The sequence below is a fragment of the Schistocerca serialis genome, chromosome 9, assembly GCF_023864345.2.
Source record: "Schistocerca serialis cubense isolate TAMUIC-IGC-003099 chromosome 9, iqSchSeri2.2, whole genome shotgun sequence".
Lineage (NCBI taxonomy): Eukaryota > Metazoa > Arthropoda > Insecta > Orthoptera > Acrididae > Schistocerca > Schistocerca serialis.
In genome coordinates, this window is record NC_064646.1 from 417,350,725 (window position 1) to 417,365,595 (window position 14,871).

The 14,871-nt window shown below is 38.8% G+C and overlaps 1 pseudogene; it reads right to left on the bottom strand.

Annotated features, from left to right (window-relative positions):
* Window positions 1-14,871, bottom strand: part of LOC126419662 (protein HIRA-like) — a 356,219-nt pseudogene that overhangs the window by 102,391 nt on the left and 238,957 nt on the right.

Sequence of the window (14,871 nt, forward strand, 5' to 3'; positions counted from 1 at the left end):
GTGGAGAATTGGCGGAAAGCACTGGCGGCTGCCTTCTATGATGAGGCTATTGAAAAGTTGGTACAACGCTATGGCAAAAGTCTAAGTCAGAACGGCGACTACGTAGAGAAGTAGCTGAAAGGTGTAGCTAATTGTTACAAGTAAAACATTTCTGATGTTCACTGTGGTTTCAATTTGGCAATCAATCAGACCTTACTTTTGGAATAACCTTCGTATTAAGCTTTACACAACACCTTTCCAGGATGATGAAAGCCTGGAACTTTAAATGTTGAGTTGCCAATAAGCTCATGACTCCCGGTTTTCACGGCTTACCACTTACATTTCCATATAGAATCACAGTTCAACCCAGTGGAGAGCATTTGGATTTCTATTTCATATGCTGGTCTTGTGGATTTGAGGCATTTCCTATGCGGCAAGAGTAAAGCTTTGTGAAGGGGGACTGATTCATTTTTAGACTTGCTTGCAAAGATTGTACAGATCCACCTTTCAACAAAAGAAGACAACGCAGATGTTCGATAGTATTCGTAGCCAGCACTGAGTCACTAACGGTTTTCATAGAATCATTCAAGTAATCATCATCTTTTTTTCACATGTGTGCTGCAGAACCACACTCATGTGCAATATTCTACTGCAGAGTACAGGGTTTATAAAAAAAAAAAAAAGAATCATCTGATTTGGCACATCTATATTTCTGAACTAATAAATGTATACAATGGTTTTTCTATTTTTGATGAACAGGAGACTCAAAAGTCCCTCCAATACCTTTTCATAGGTGTAGGTGTTCAATATGGCCCCCCTTGAGATGCACAGCATATGCAAATGCGATATTCAAATTGTTCCCACACTGCAACAAGCATGTTTGAGTTACAGCTTTCCCAGCTGCTGTTATGCGATGTCTCAGTTCATTCATTGTTGTTTGTAATGAAGGCACATAAATAGAGTTTTTTATAAGCCCCCACAAGAAATAATTACATACAGTCAGATCTGGTGACCTTGGAGGCCAGTAATGTATGGCTGAATCATTTCCTCCAGTGCAATCGATCCATTGTTCAGTAATCCTTTGATTTAAAAACTCCCCCACTTCCTGATGACAGTGTGGCGGTTTCCCATCCTGTTGGTAAATGAAGTCGTTCGAATCAGTCTCCAACTGTGGGAAAAGAAAGTTCTAAAGAATATCAAGATATGTGCTTCCTGTAACAGTGTTCTTGGCAAAGAAAAATGGACCATACACCTTTTCTCATGAAACTGCATGAAACACATTAAATTTTGGAAAGCCCTCTCATGTTGTACAGCCTCATGTAGTTGTTCCGTACCCCATATCTTCACATTACAATGGTTCACCTTTCCATTTAAATGGAATGTTGCCCCATCACTAAACACTAAACGTGGAAGATAACTGTCATCCTCCATCTTTCCCAGAATGAAATTACAGAACACCACACGTTGTTGTTTGCCACTTTCACGAAGAACTTGCCGTAGCTCAATTTTGTATGGTTTCATGTGTAAATGTCGACGCAACACATGCCAGATGCACAGCAGGAGCATGTTGAGCTGTCGAGCTGCACAGCGAACAGGTTTCTGTGGACTCCTTGTGAAATTATGGCAGAGGTGTTCGATGTCTGTTTCAGGCACTCAGGGTTGGTGCAGGGAGTTGCTAAGCTCAAAGACATTTCCGTCTTAGGAGTGTGAGCAGAAATGGAAAGGGAGTGACAAATATTTTAGGTAATCAAGTTTTGTGTTGAATTAATTTTACAATAAATTTGTAAAGGGCTTAATTTTATAGTTTGTGTATTGTATTTATACTTTTAAAAACCAATAAATACAGTAGGTTTGTTTTATGCTGTACAATAATTTAATTCCTTTTTCTATCTGACATAAGGCTGAGGTAAATAAGTAACTGGGAACACGAGACAATCAGCTAAAACACAATAAAGGATGATGGACAACTAATATTGACCATAATCTACAGGGCACATAATTTGTAAATATTAGATGAGGGAAGATAGGGTAGCAGAAGCAGTTAGTATTTGTGTAAGAAACATCTCACAATATCTGTATTCATCAGCTACATAATGTGACACAGCAAACATGCTTGTCATTATTATAATGGAAATTACTCAGAAAAATGTGTGTGTACAGGCACTAGCCAGTGATAGTCATCTAGGCAAAAGTGTTGGAGAAGATGAAAGGACAGTAAAGAGCAGTGTTGAAATATCGGAGGGGGGAGACAGATGGGTTTTAGTGACAGCAGTGAAACAAGCCCAAAATAGAAGAGGGAGGGAGGGAAGGAGGGAGGGAGGGAGGGAGGGAGGGAGGGAGGGAGGGAGGGAGGGAGGGAGGGAGGGATGAGTGCAGAAGTGAAAAATGGTGAGGGGGACAAAGGTAAGGGTGAATGGAAAAGTGAATGAGATAGAAATGTCCAAGGGTGGAGTTTTAGGTCAGGGAGTTTGCTGGAACAGATGTGTGGGACAGATAGTTACAAACTGATAGTTAAGATGTATATGATATGTTTTGTATTTTGGCTGTTGACATTGTAGTGACACATGGATGATGGTTTGGGATAAGAAGTGGAATACAGTGGTGGGACAAATAGGTTGGGTGAGTGGTGGAAGCCACAATTTTGTGGGGGGGTTGCTGTATGAAGGGAGTATTTTGATACTAAGTATCTGTTAAACCCCATCCTCAGCTATGACAGCTGGCATTTGTATTTAGTAAGTCACAATGAGGCAGAATGGGTGTTTAAACACAGATCAAATTAATGTATATATGGTACAATTGCCAATAATTCTAATTTTACAAGCATCACCATGAACTTCTATCCAAATTAGCCACATATCATCACCACTTCATTTATACAGGCAACAAAAATGTATATACAAAGATTTAGCAACAGAAACAGATACTGTGAACCTTCCTGAATAGGTCCACACAGCTTCAGACAACATTAACGTGTGGTATGCTAAAACATCACAAGGACATATATTATACAAAATAGAAATTATGTTCATATTATCCTTCTTAATACAACTGAAAGCAATGACATCTCAGCTTCAGCCACCAATCACCTTTACATTACTAAAAGCAAACCAAATTTTCATCCATGAATAACAGCTATATTAATATAGTCAATGTAACATCATAAGAAATTATGATATTATATACTGTAAACAGTTGCGTGCCAGCAGTGAACATAACTGTATGATGAGGAACTATCCTTCAAGACACCTTTGACTTTTATGCACTAAGTGTTGGCCTAAAATATTCCTTGCAGGATGCCGGCTACATAATGTGGGATTGCATTGTGCATGTGTTCATTAAAACTAATGTTGCAATAACAATTAAGATCAATTTTGTTAATATACTTAACAATGTCCCTTTCTTTCTTTACTGACTGAACATCTAACTGTTATTTCCCAAAAACCCATAAAATACTTCTTATCAAGAAACTTCTAATAAGCACTGGTACTGTACTAATGGTGACTGGAGAATAATTTTATGGATACAGTAAATCATTGTACAGTTTCAAACCTTGTGCATTACAGCTACAAAATCATCCCTGGCAAAATCAGAGTGAACAGGAAAATTAAACCATTACAGTCCAGAGAATGGTCATCTGAATCAAACAAACCACTATTTATTACATTTACTGTTGATGCCCAACACCTGTCAAATACACACCACCTCTCATTGTTTTCCCCTCATATTACAATCCTCTCTCTTCCTAACATTGTATTCTCCCTTGTCACTTTCTCATTTACTAAGTTCGACGTTTTATGATTAATCCAGTCTTTCACCACTGACATAAATGCAAGCATGTGACCACAAACACAAATGCACATGCTCTCTCTCTCTATTCATTCACTCCCTCTCCCTTTGCACTGATAACTCATAGTTTATTTTGGCACTTCTGCAAATGTAATCTCTCTTCCTTCACATTTTATTTATTCAACTAGCTCATTTATCTTTCCCTGTATAATGCATTATCTGGAAGGTTAAACGGAGCATTATCACGGAGGAGTAAATTCCATTTCTAAACATCTGGAGTCAAACATTGAAGAAGACTGACACAAAGAACCCTAGATATAATGCAACAAAAGGTCTTCTTCAGAAATCAATAAGATGCAGCCATAGATGTTTTAAAACTTGCCAGGAGGTCAGCAATTGATGACTGTCTGAATACCAGGCATTGTTACCTTTTTGACATTACACAGGGTACACCACATGGAGACGAACTGCCAAAGGTTCAAAACTTGCCTTTATCTTCTTGAATATTTATATTTCAAACAAGCTAAACACACAATCCAGAAAGTTCATTTACACAGATGACTCAGCCAAAGTTGCACAACATGAATTATTTGAGGCCTCCAAAGACATTTTGATCTCCGACTTAAAGCTGCCAAGCAACTACTTTCATAAATGGAGGCTGCAGCTTAACACAACTAAGACAGAAGTATCATGCTTCCACCTTTGTAATGGTCACAAGAAGAGAGCTTAACATTAACTCTGAAGGCGAAGGTCTCAACCGTGACAACTACCGTGGACAGAGTGCTTGCTTAGAAGGAGCACCTGACAAAGACCACAGGTAAAAGAAGGGCAAGAATTAAAATGATTAATAAACTGTGTAGCATCTATTTGGGCTCCTAGGTAAATATGCTTTGCACATTAGAAGTTGGGCTCATCTATTCGGAGGTGAAATACTGTGCCCCTACAATGATTATCTGCTCACAAACGAACAAGATTGGTGTGGCACCAAATGACATTATCCACACTATCAGCAGCACAGTAAAATCAACTCCTACTGCATGACTGCCCTCCTTGAGCCATATACTCGTACGACTACCAGAGATATGGCGTAAAAATGCTTTCCTTAGAGAGTACCATAAAATTAGCAGTATCCCTCAGCTGTTCATACATACTGAAATTGCTGGCCTGACTCACAGAACACTGATATCAAGAAAATAGGCACTATCCACTGCTAAGGAACTGACACACTCAAACTTTGATGTTCACAATGTCTGGAAATAACACTGGAAAGAGCACTGCCGACTAAAATGCCAAAGTTCCTCAGTGACATTCACTGTCCAAATTAAACATTCCCTCCCCCCACCCCCACCCCTTCTCACCCCATCTGGTAAGTCTCCCATGACCCAAGGTTCTGAGTGACTTTTCTGTACTCTCCTCACTTCCTAAACCTCACAAATCCTTTTTCTTCATCACTCTTCCTTTCCCCTCAACCTTTCTGCCAGAAGAAAGAGCCACTGGCTACAAAAGCTTGCATATTTCTTTAACCTTCATATAAGTTTTCTCCTGCTGCTCCTTGGTAAGTAGGTTTTTTATCTGTACAATTACATTATATTTATGACACAAAACATGACTGATGTGAAGTTAATAGGCACTAGTGCAGGCCCCCAATCAAACTCAATATAAAATGAACACAATACACATACAACACACAAATACAATTTAAAATTACAGAAAAATTAATCAAGGCTCACCCAGCATCTGGTGCAGGAGGTATGTACATAGGTGTTATTCTTCTCTTTCCATCTGAAGTACGAGTCTCTATCTGTTTATTGATGGGGCCCTTAAGAGGTGTTGAAGGCTGGGATACAGAAGCAGCTGGCTGTTCCAGTGATCCGTTAGTCTGCCCAGCGTCTGCTGTCGCTTTCTCTGCTGCAGCTTTTTCTGCCTTCTCCCGGACAGCAAGCAACTCTGGTGTCTCCACCACACATGCACCTGCACCACTGGCAGCTGATAGTGACTTGCCATACATGTGCTCATGAAGCATTGTCTGTTTCAATTATGACAGGTTCAATATTAGTATCAGGATTTTAAGATGTTACAAATAATGTCATGAACAGGTGCTCTACACTGGCTCCCTTAACACTGTTCACAAGAGTACTTACAAAATATTATCAGCTACAGCTGCACTAACATGTTATGAAAAGGCAGAAAAAACAAAAACTGCAATCAAGACCACGCTTGGTTTAAACCAAATGAAGCACTGTTTATGTCCATACACACATATCACAGTTGTGTGGTTGTTTGACAGTTTTACTTATGTTTAATGACACAAATCTCATATCTACTTGTGGTGCTATCGATTTGGTCTGCACCAGTTAAGGAAACAAATCGAGAAATTTATCTTTCAAAATTAAGCAGAGGTTTGGCTATGGAAAATGCAAAGTGCTCACAACATAAATATTAAATTAAAACAGGATTTCTAATTGAAAATTTTCGATGCCAGTGGCAGCAATATTGAAGAGCAGGTTGGGTTACTGTAGACACAATGTTAACAAGAGAAACACAAAATAGAAGAGAACAAGAGGCTGGGAAGTGGGATAGACTCATTTAAGAACAACATATTCTGTGCTCAAATTTCAACCAGATTCTCAACTAGAATGACCTCCATGCCAATGAGCACGAATTCTGAAAGCTTCAGTCACTTGTAACTCAGATTGAGCTTCTCTCCCATGACATTTTGAAAGCCACAGATAAAAGCAATCAAGCAGAGGTATTTCTTGACTTTCAAGAAGCATTTGCCTCATCACCACAACAAAGACTGTTAATGAAAGTATGATCCCAACCCCCCCACCCCCCCCACACACACACACAAACAAAATAGTTGTATGAAATGGTTGACATTCATAAGCATCTGGAAATCACCCTGACTACAGTCAAACAATCGGCAGTTGCTGAGAATTGGTGGAGAGCTCCCGAGAGTGACCTGTGACATCTGTACCAGAGGTACCTCATGTACTATTCTCTCCCATGAATCCTGTCTCCTCTGCAGAAAGTATGGGATCTGTCATTAACCATTCACTTTACTGAGAGAGGCGTGTCAATGCTAGATCTAGGCATCTTCTACAGGGTGGACGAGGACCAGGGAGGACTCAGTCCGAGCTGATGTCTTTCACTGAAACTGATCCAGAGGGACTCACTTAACCTGTTTTAGGAAAATCTGTTTTGTGTGGTGGCAAGATGAGGTGAACACAAAAGGGTAGGAGGTCTATTAATCGTCAGCAGTTGAAATGTACAGCAAATGATGGTAGGAAAATTGCAGCAGGGGACACGAAAGGACACCAGGTGCACTCAGTGTGTATGCCTGCAGGCCACATTCAACATGTTGAAGAGGCTAATCAAGCAGCCAGTGAGGGAACAGTGTGCAAGCAACTGCAGATTGTGGCACAAGTTGGAACAAAGATGCCTTTCATCTGGGATCCGAGGCCACTCTTGGGTCATTCCACCAACTGGCAGAGATAGTTCAGGAGATCAGCCTTGAGCATGGAGTTTCAATGACTTTCGTCACAATCTGCAGCAATGTCCCCCAGTATACAAGAAACTCAAATCCAGCAAGATAGAAACCGAAGCGGCATGTGAGATTGTTTGGGCAAGACCCAGTATCAGGGGTGGGAATAAAATGATAAATGGATGCTTTTATTGCCCACCAGACTCATCTCCTGATATAAACAAAAACTTTATAGAAAATCTTAGTTCAATTGTACATAAGTTCCCCAATCATAGCATAATCATCAGGGGAGACTTTAATCATTCAACAATTAATTAGGACAATTATAGTTTTGTTGGCTGTTGGTGTTACAAGACATTCTGTGAAGCATTACTAAATGCCTTCTCTGAAAACTGCCTGGAACACATAGTTAAGATCCCCACACTCATGATGGAAATATATTGAATTTAATGGCAACAAATAGAGCTGACCTCTTTGAGGATGTCCACATCAAAACTAGTATCAGTGACCATGACACAGTTGTGGCAACAATGATTAGGAAAGTATGCTCAGTAGACTAGATAAAAAATCAGTAGTGACATCTCACAATGGGGAACTTTAAACTTTCAGCACAGGTAAAGAGCAAATCTGGCTCAAGTTTAAAAGAATAGTTGACCATGCACTGGACAGATAAGTACCCAATAGAACAGTTCATAGTGGGAGGGAATCTCCATGGGATACAGTCACTGTAAAAGAACTTCTAACGAAACAGAGATCACTGCATCATAGGTGTGAAACAAAGCGTAGGGCTATAGGGAGAGAGATAATGAGTGAAACGAGTTTGCCTGTCAAGAGAGCAATCTGTGATGCCTTCAATGACTACCTTAGCAGATTACTGTCAAGTGATCTTTCACAGAACCCAAAGAAATTCTGGTCATATGTAAAAGCTGTTATTGCACCAAAGTTAGTGTCCAGACCCTAGTGAATGAGACATGAAGTGAAATTGAGGATACCAAAGCAAAAGCTGAAATGCTTAACTAAATTTTCAAATGTTCCTTTAAAAAAGAAAACCCTGGATAACTGCCACAATTTAATCCTTGTACCACTGAAAAGATGAACAGAATAAGAATTAGTGTCAGTGGCTTTGAGAAACAGCTTAATCATTAAAATTGAACAAAGATCCAGGACCTGATGGAATCCCTATCATATTCTATACTAAATTTGTGGCTGAGTTTCATCCTCTTGTAACTATAATGTATCACAGATATCTTGGAAAAAAAAAAAAAAAAATAAAAAAAAAAAAAAAAAAAAAAATAACCAAGTCTAGTTCTTGGAAAAAGGCACAGGTCACACCCATCTACAAGAAAGGGAGTACAAGTGATCCACAAAACTACCAGCCAACATCCTTGACATCTATTTGTTGTAGAATCTTAGACCATATTTTGAGTTCAAACATAATGAAGTATCTTGAACAGCTAGATGATGTATTTCTTGATTTCCAAAACACATTCGACTCCATATCACACCTATGCTTATTGTCAAAAGTATGATCATATGGGGTATCAAGTGAAATTTGTTACTGAGTTGAGGACCTTTTGGTAGGGAGACTTATCATGTTACCTTGGATGGAGATTCAACATCAGATGTAGAAGTAACTTCAAGTGTAACCCATGGAAGTGTGTAGGGACCCGTGCTGCTCATATCATATATTAATGATCTTGCAGATGATGCAGTTAGCTATAATGAAGTACTATCTGAAAGAAGCTGCATAAATATTCAATCAGATCTTTCAAAGTGGTGCAGAGCAGAGACTGGTAACTTGCTTTAAGTGTTCAGAAATTTAAAATTTTGCACTTCGAAAAAAAAAAAAAAAAAAAAAAAAGGAGAGAGAGAGAGAGAGAGAATAGTATCCTATGACTAACGACTGCAAAAATTTCCCTCAAAATGACAATATGCAAAATTACTTAACAGATGCTGTTCCATAGGGAATTGTATCCAGACAAGTTATTTGTCAGAGACAGGTTGAAATAGCTTTATTTTTTGCATCGAATATCAAAACATAAGCAGTTACTGGCATTGTACATCATCTGGCAAAGCCCAGTTAAGAATGATAATGTGCACTAGAACCTACACGGAAAATGAAGTGTACAAACCCAACAATGTATCCGTGTGCTCAATGATCTGGAGCCATGCCAATGTAGGTGGTTGGATGGACTGTTTAAGTTACACGGCACATAATGCAACACAGTACTCAGCCATGAGACCTAGCATTTTATAAGAAGGAAACGTGCCTGTTTGTTTGTTAGCTAAAGCTTAAAAGATAGTATAACGGGGACAGTTTTAACGTGGGAAATTAGGTGGCAGATGGTTTGAGTTGTATTTGCATATAATATTGCTAGAGGTTGGGCCTTAACTACATCTTTAATAGTAATCTGCTAACTTCATCAAGCCATTGTGCAGTAGCTGTGCCTGAATGCTTTGTGTTGTGCATTGCTCATTTTCTTCTTTTGAAGCGGCTAATCCTGATTATGACCTTTACAAAACCAGAAGAGGTCAGTGATCCCCTGTGACAATGCGTCAGTTCTTGTGTAAGCTTCTGCTCAGCGAAATGGAGGCAGAGTTTGTTTCTGCGCACTGCTCCTTCCTCTGTGGTGGTCAAAATTCTAGTCTGTTTATGTTCGCAGCCATCTGTGACTATAGCTTATAGCACCATCTCTCTGCGCTATAGTGACTGGAACACAAAATCTGTAAAGTTTTCTAACAGTGCCGAAATTTTTCTCCTAACGTTAAAATTGAGTTGCCGTACATTCAATTCTACTTCTATGCTAAATGCCTTGTCAGCTCTATCTGCAGTGTTGTCAAGCATGGGTCACATGGCTGTGAATGCCCATGAAAGGTTGAATTTAGTAGTCTGCAGGTTTTTTAATCTTCAAATTGGGTGAGAAAAGACAAGTAATGTTCAGAAACATCTTACATTGGAGACACATTCATTTAACTAGAGGGAAAGTGCTGCTGCTTTTCAACAGAACAACCAGTTTTGAAAGCATAAATGCAGCCAAATGAAGAAAAGAAGTGCCATTTTGGAAGAAAAAGGTCTTGAAGTTTTTTGCAAAAGCAAACACTCCCATCAAAAAGTTCAATTTCAAAGAACTAGTAATTTGTCTGTCTTCACTCGTGTAGTATGACAATCTTATAAATTTGTGTGTCTAATAATTTACAAACAAAGAAAATATATGCGAATTTCAACAAAACTATATGCGAATTTTGCAAAACACAGATGTGCATTTTACAAAAATATATTTTCCCGTCCTTACCTATCAGGATAATATCAATGAGTTAGTAAAATATCAACGAGTTACTGCTGGAATTGGCCAACTCATACTAATACCTGGGTGTAACACTTTTTAGGGATATGAAATCGAATGATCACATAGGTTCAGTTGTAAGTACAGCAGGTGGTAGACTTCGGTTTACAGGTAGAATCCTGGGGAAGTGCTATCAGTCTACACTGGAGATTGCTTACAAGTCACTTGCGTGACCCATTCTAGAATATTGCTTAAGTGTACAAGTGTACGGGACCCATAGCAGATAGGACTAACAGGGAATATTGAACAAATATGGAGTAGGGCAGCATGAATGGTCAAAGATTTTATAATCCTTGGAAGACAGTCACAAAAATACTGAAGAAACTAAGCTGGAAGACTCTTTAAGATATATGTAAACTATACTGAGAAAATAAAATGATTGCTCCAGGTATGTACTACAGCCCCCTACATATTGCTCACATACTAATCATGAATGTAAGATCAGAATAATTACTGCACATGCAGAAGCATTCAAACAATCATTCTTTCCATGCTGCATATGTGAATGGAACAGGAAGAAACCCTTATAACTACTACAATGGGATGTACCCTCTCGCATGAACCTCATGGTGGTTTACAGAGTATAGATGTAGATGTAGATGCAGAAATAATGCAAGGAAAACTTTTTAATGCTTACTACATTTTTGTGATTCATGAAGTAAAACTTCAGCATCAGGTATCTCATTTTAATGTATTACAACTGCATTTCTAGATTATTTGCAACATGTTTTAGAGACAGTATCCACATACGTCACTGAATGTACCTGCAAAATTGTGTCATTGTATGACACAGTTCCAGAGATGTGATATTTTAAAACTGTCAGAATCTAAGATGAATCGATTTTGGTTTGGAATTTTTCACCAATCTATGGGTCACTAAGGTGAAACTAATACATTCTATGAGGGCCATTCAGAAAGTAGGTAACATTTCCATCTGACGCCGCTAGGCACGCACCAATCACGTATATTTTGGTATATGTGTGAGCTCGGCAGCTCAGTTAGCATCCATCCGTGACAGTGGGAACGTCTCTGCACGTCTGGTTTTTTCGATATTTGAATTTGAAATGTGCGCTGCATTTCGAAAATTCTGCCAGTTGTGAGTTGCGGTCTGCAACACAGTTTTTATTGACAAAAAACCTAAAACTTATAGAAATTTATCGTGAACTGTGCGAAGTATACGGAAACAATGTAACGAGTGAATGTTTTGTCCAGGAATGGTGCATTCGGTTTAAAAATGGCTAAACCAATGTTCATGATGAAGAGAAGAGTGAACACCTGAGCATTGTGACTGACAATCTTGTCGCTAAAGCTGATGAAACGATTCATGAAAATTGTCGTTTCACGATAATGGAGCTTTCACTTTCATTTCCACAAGTTTCATTGAAATTATTGTTTGAAATTGTCACTCGAAAGCTAGGCTACCACAAATTTTGTGCATGGTGGGTGCCCAAAATGCTTACAGAGCACAATAAAGAACAGCAAATGGAGGCAACGTTGACATTTCTGGAGGCCTGCCACAAACATGGTGATTCATTATTGGATCAAATCAAAACACAAACATGGTGATCCATTATTGAATCAAATCATAACCAGTGATGAGACTTGGGTGAAACACGTCAATTGTGAGACAAAATTACAGTCCATGGAGTGGGGGTCACAAGGTCCTCCCAGAAACAAAGAAAATGTTTGCAAACCTTGTTGGTAAGAAAGCTGTTGGTGACAGTGTTTTGGGATAGGCAGGGTGTGCTTCTTATTGATTTTCTCGAACATGGAGCAACCATAAATTCTGCCCGGTACTGTCAAACTTTGCACGGCCTTAGAAGAGCAGTTCAAAACAAATTCCGAGGAAAGCTTATGTCCAAAATTTTGTTGTTGCTTGACAATGCCCAACCTCACATGGCAAACCGCACTAAAGAACTCCTAATTCATTCAAATGGGAAATTTTCCCTCATCTGCCCTATATCCCCGATCCTGCACCAAGCGACTTCCACTTGTTTCCCAATATGAAGAAATGGCTTGCAACGCAGTGCTTTGATGATGATGCAGAACTCCAGGCAGGCTGACTCACTGGCTGAAGTCTCAGGTAGCAGAATTTTACAACAAAGGTTTTCCAAAGCTTGTCCACCGCTATGATAAGTGCCTCAATGTGTTTGGTGACTATGTGGAAAAGTAGTATGTCAGTCGCTCTTTCACATGTATATAATAAAATGTATATACATCTTCTTCTTCTTCTTCTTCTTCTTCATCTTTCTGAATAGTCCTCGTAAGTAATAGGGGTTTTGAGTCTTCAAACATAAAGGTTTACACACTTAGTGTAAAATATTTAACACGCAAACTCATTTGTAAAGTCAGACATCTGAAGCTCTTTTATACATGGGAGACTGTCTCTTTAAACACTTGGGCTGTGGGGATAACTGGTATTAATAGTATGGATAATCATCAACAGATGTAGAAGTAACTTCAGGCAGGCCACAGGTAACTGTGTTGGGGCTCTTTATTGTTACTGTTGAATACACATGACATTATAAACGACATTAATAATAGCGTCAGTCATTTTGCAGATGATGCAGCAATATCTGGAAAGGGTTGCATTAGTATTCCGTCATGTCAAAGTGGTGCAAAGATTGGAACCTTGCTTTAAATGATGGGTATGTAAAAGTGTACACTTTACAAAATGAGAAAATGTGGTTCCTATGGTTACAATACCAATGACTGACAATTACAGTCAGTCATTTCATACAAACACCTCGGTGTAAAAATTTGTGGGGATATGAAATGGAATGACCACACTGGTTCTGCTGAAAGTAAAATAGACAGCAGATTTTGGTTCACTGTAGGAAAATGCAATCACTCTACAGAGGAGACAGCATGAAAAACACTTGTGTGACCCCAACCTAGAATATTGCTAGAGTGTGTGTGACACATACCACATATGACTAACAGAGGACATTGAGCAAATATGAAGAAGGGTAGTGAAAATGGTTACAGATCAGCTTGACTCACAGGAGGCTATCACAGAAATGCTATGAAACCTGGAATGGCACATGCTTTAAGATGAACGCCTGCATTTCCTTGGCATACATGAATCAAACTGAAATGAGTGACACACTGTGCATGGATATACACACTTACTATTTTTTATTTGAATTCTGTGATGTGCACAAACTTCAGTCTTGTTTGATATATTTGAGATGTGTACATTCTGTCAGACCTAATATAAAATGACCTACTTTTTTTTAATAATATGAATATTTATATATGTGTTTGGAGAGAGAGAGAGAGAGAGAGAGAGAGAGAGAGAGAGAGAGAGAGAGAGAGAGAGAGACTGATTTTTACGGTATGTTGATGATTTTCACTTATGGACCGTCTGACAGCAACTGAATAAAACACAATTTTAGTGCCATACGCGTTTCGCCTTTATTTTCTGCAAGGCATCATCAGTGGCAGGTCGCGTAGACAGTTTCTTACATATTACGCTCCTGTTGCATTTTTGGTCTTATTCTTCTTCCTATGAGCACCAATTTGCTGTTTTTTCTGCATTCCACAGCACTATGCACTGAACGCTTTTTTTAATATTGCACTGAACGCTTTTTTTAATATTGCATAGTGCTGTGGAATGCAGAAAAAACAGCAAATTGGCGCTCATAGGAAGAAGAACAAGACCAAAAATGCAACAGGAGCGTAATATGTAAGAAACTGTCTACGCAACCTGCCACTGATGATGCCTTGCAGAAAATAAAGGCGAAACGCGTATGGCACTAAAATTGTGTTTTATTCAGTTGCTGTCAGACGGTCCATAAGTGAAAATCATCAACATACCGTAGTATTACGCGCAACTGAGGAGGACAGGACCAAAAAATTGAAGAGACTGATTTTTGATTGAGATTTTACTTTAAGTCGTAACTGGTATCTGAATTTTGGTTGCTGCCTCCTTGAATGATCAGCTTCTGCACCAGTTGGTGACGTATTACAATTTGGAGGAAGCTATTGCTCTTTAAGGTTTAAAATACAACTCTGTTAGTTACTTGGCCATATTGTGGATAGCTTTGAGCCCAAATTTTCATAGCTTTTCATACCTAAGGGACCACTGTTGTAAGTAAATAAGATCAAACAGCAATCCGCTTTTTGTGAGAAAAAGATATTGCTTAGCACACAAACTCCCTTCAAACTACATGTCCTGCTACATCAAAATTGGTCAGTGGAGTTCAGCACAATACTATTGTACAAGAATATAATCCAATTACTGTAATTCAGAAATTCTGAGAGATTGTTACTTAT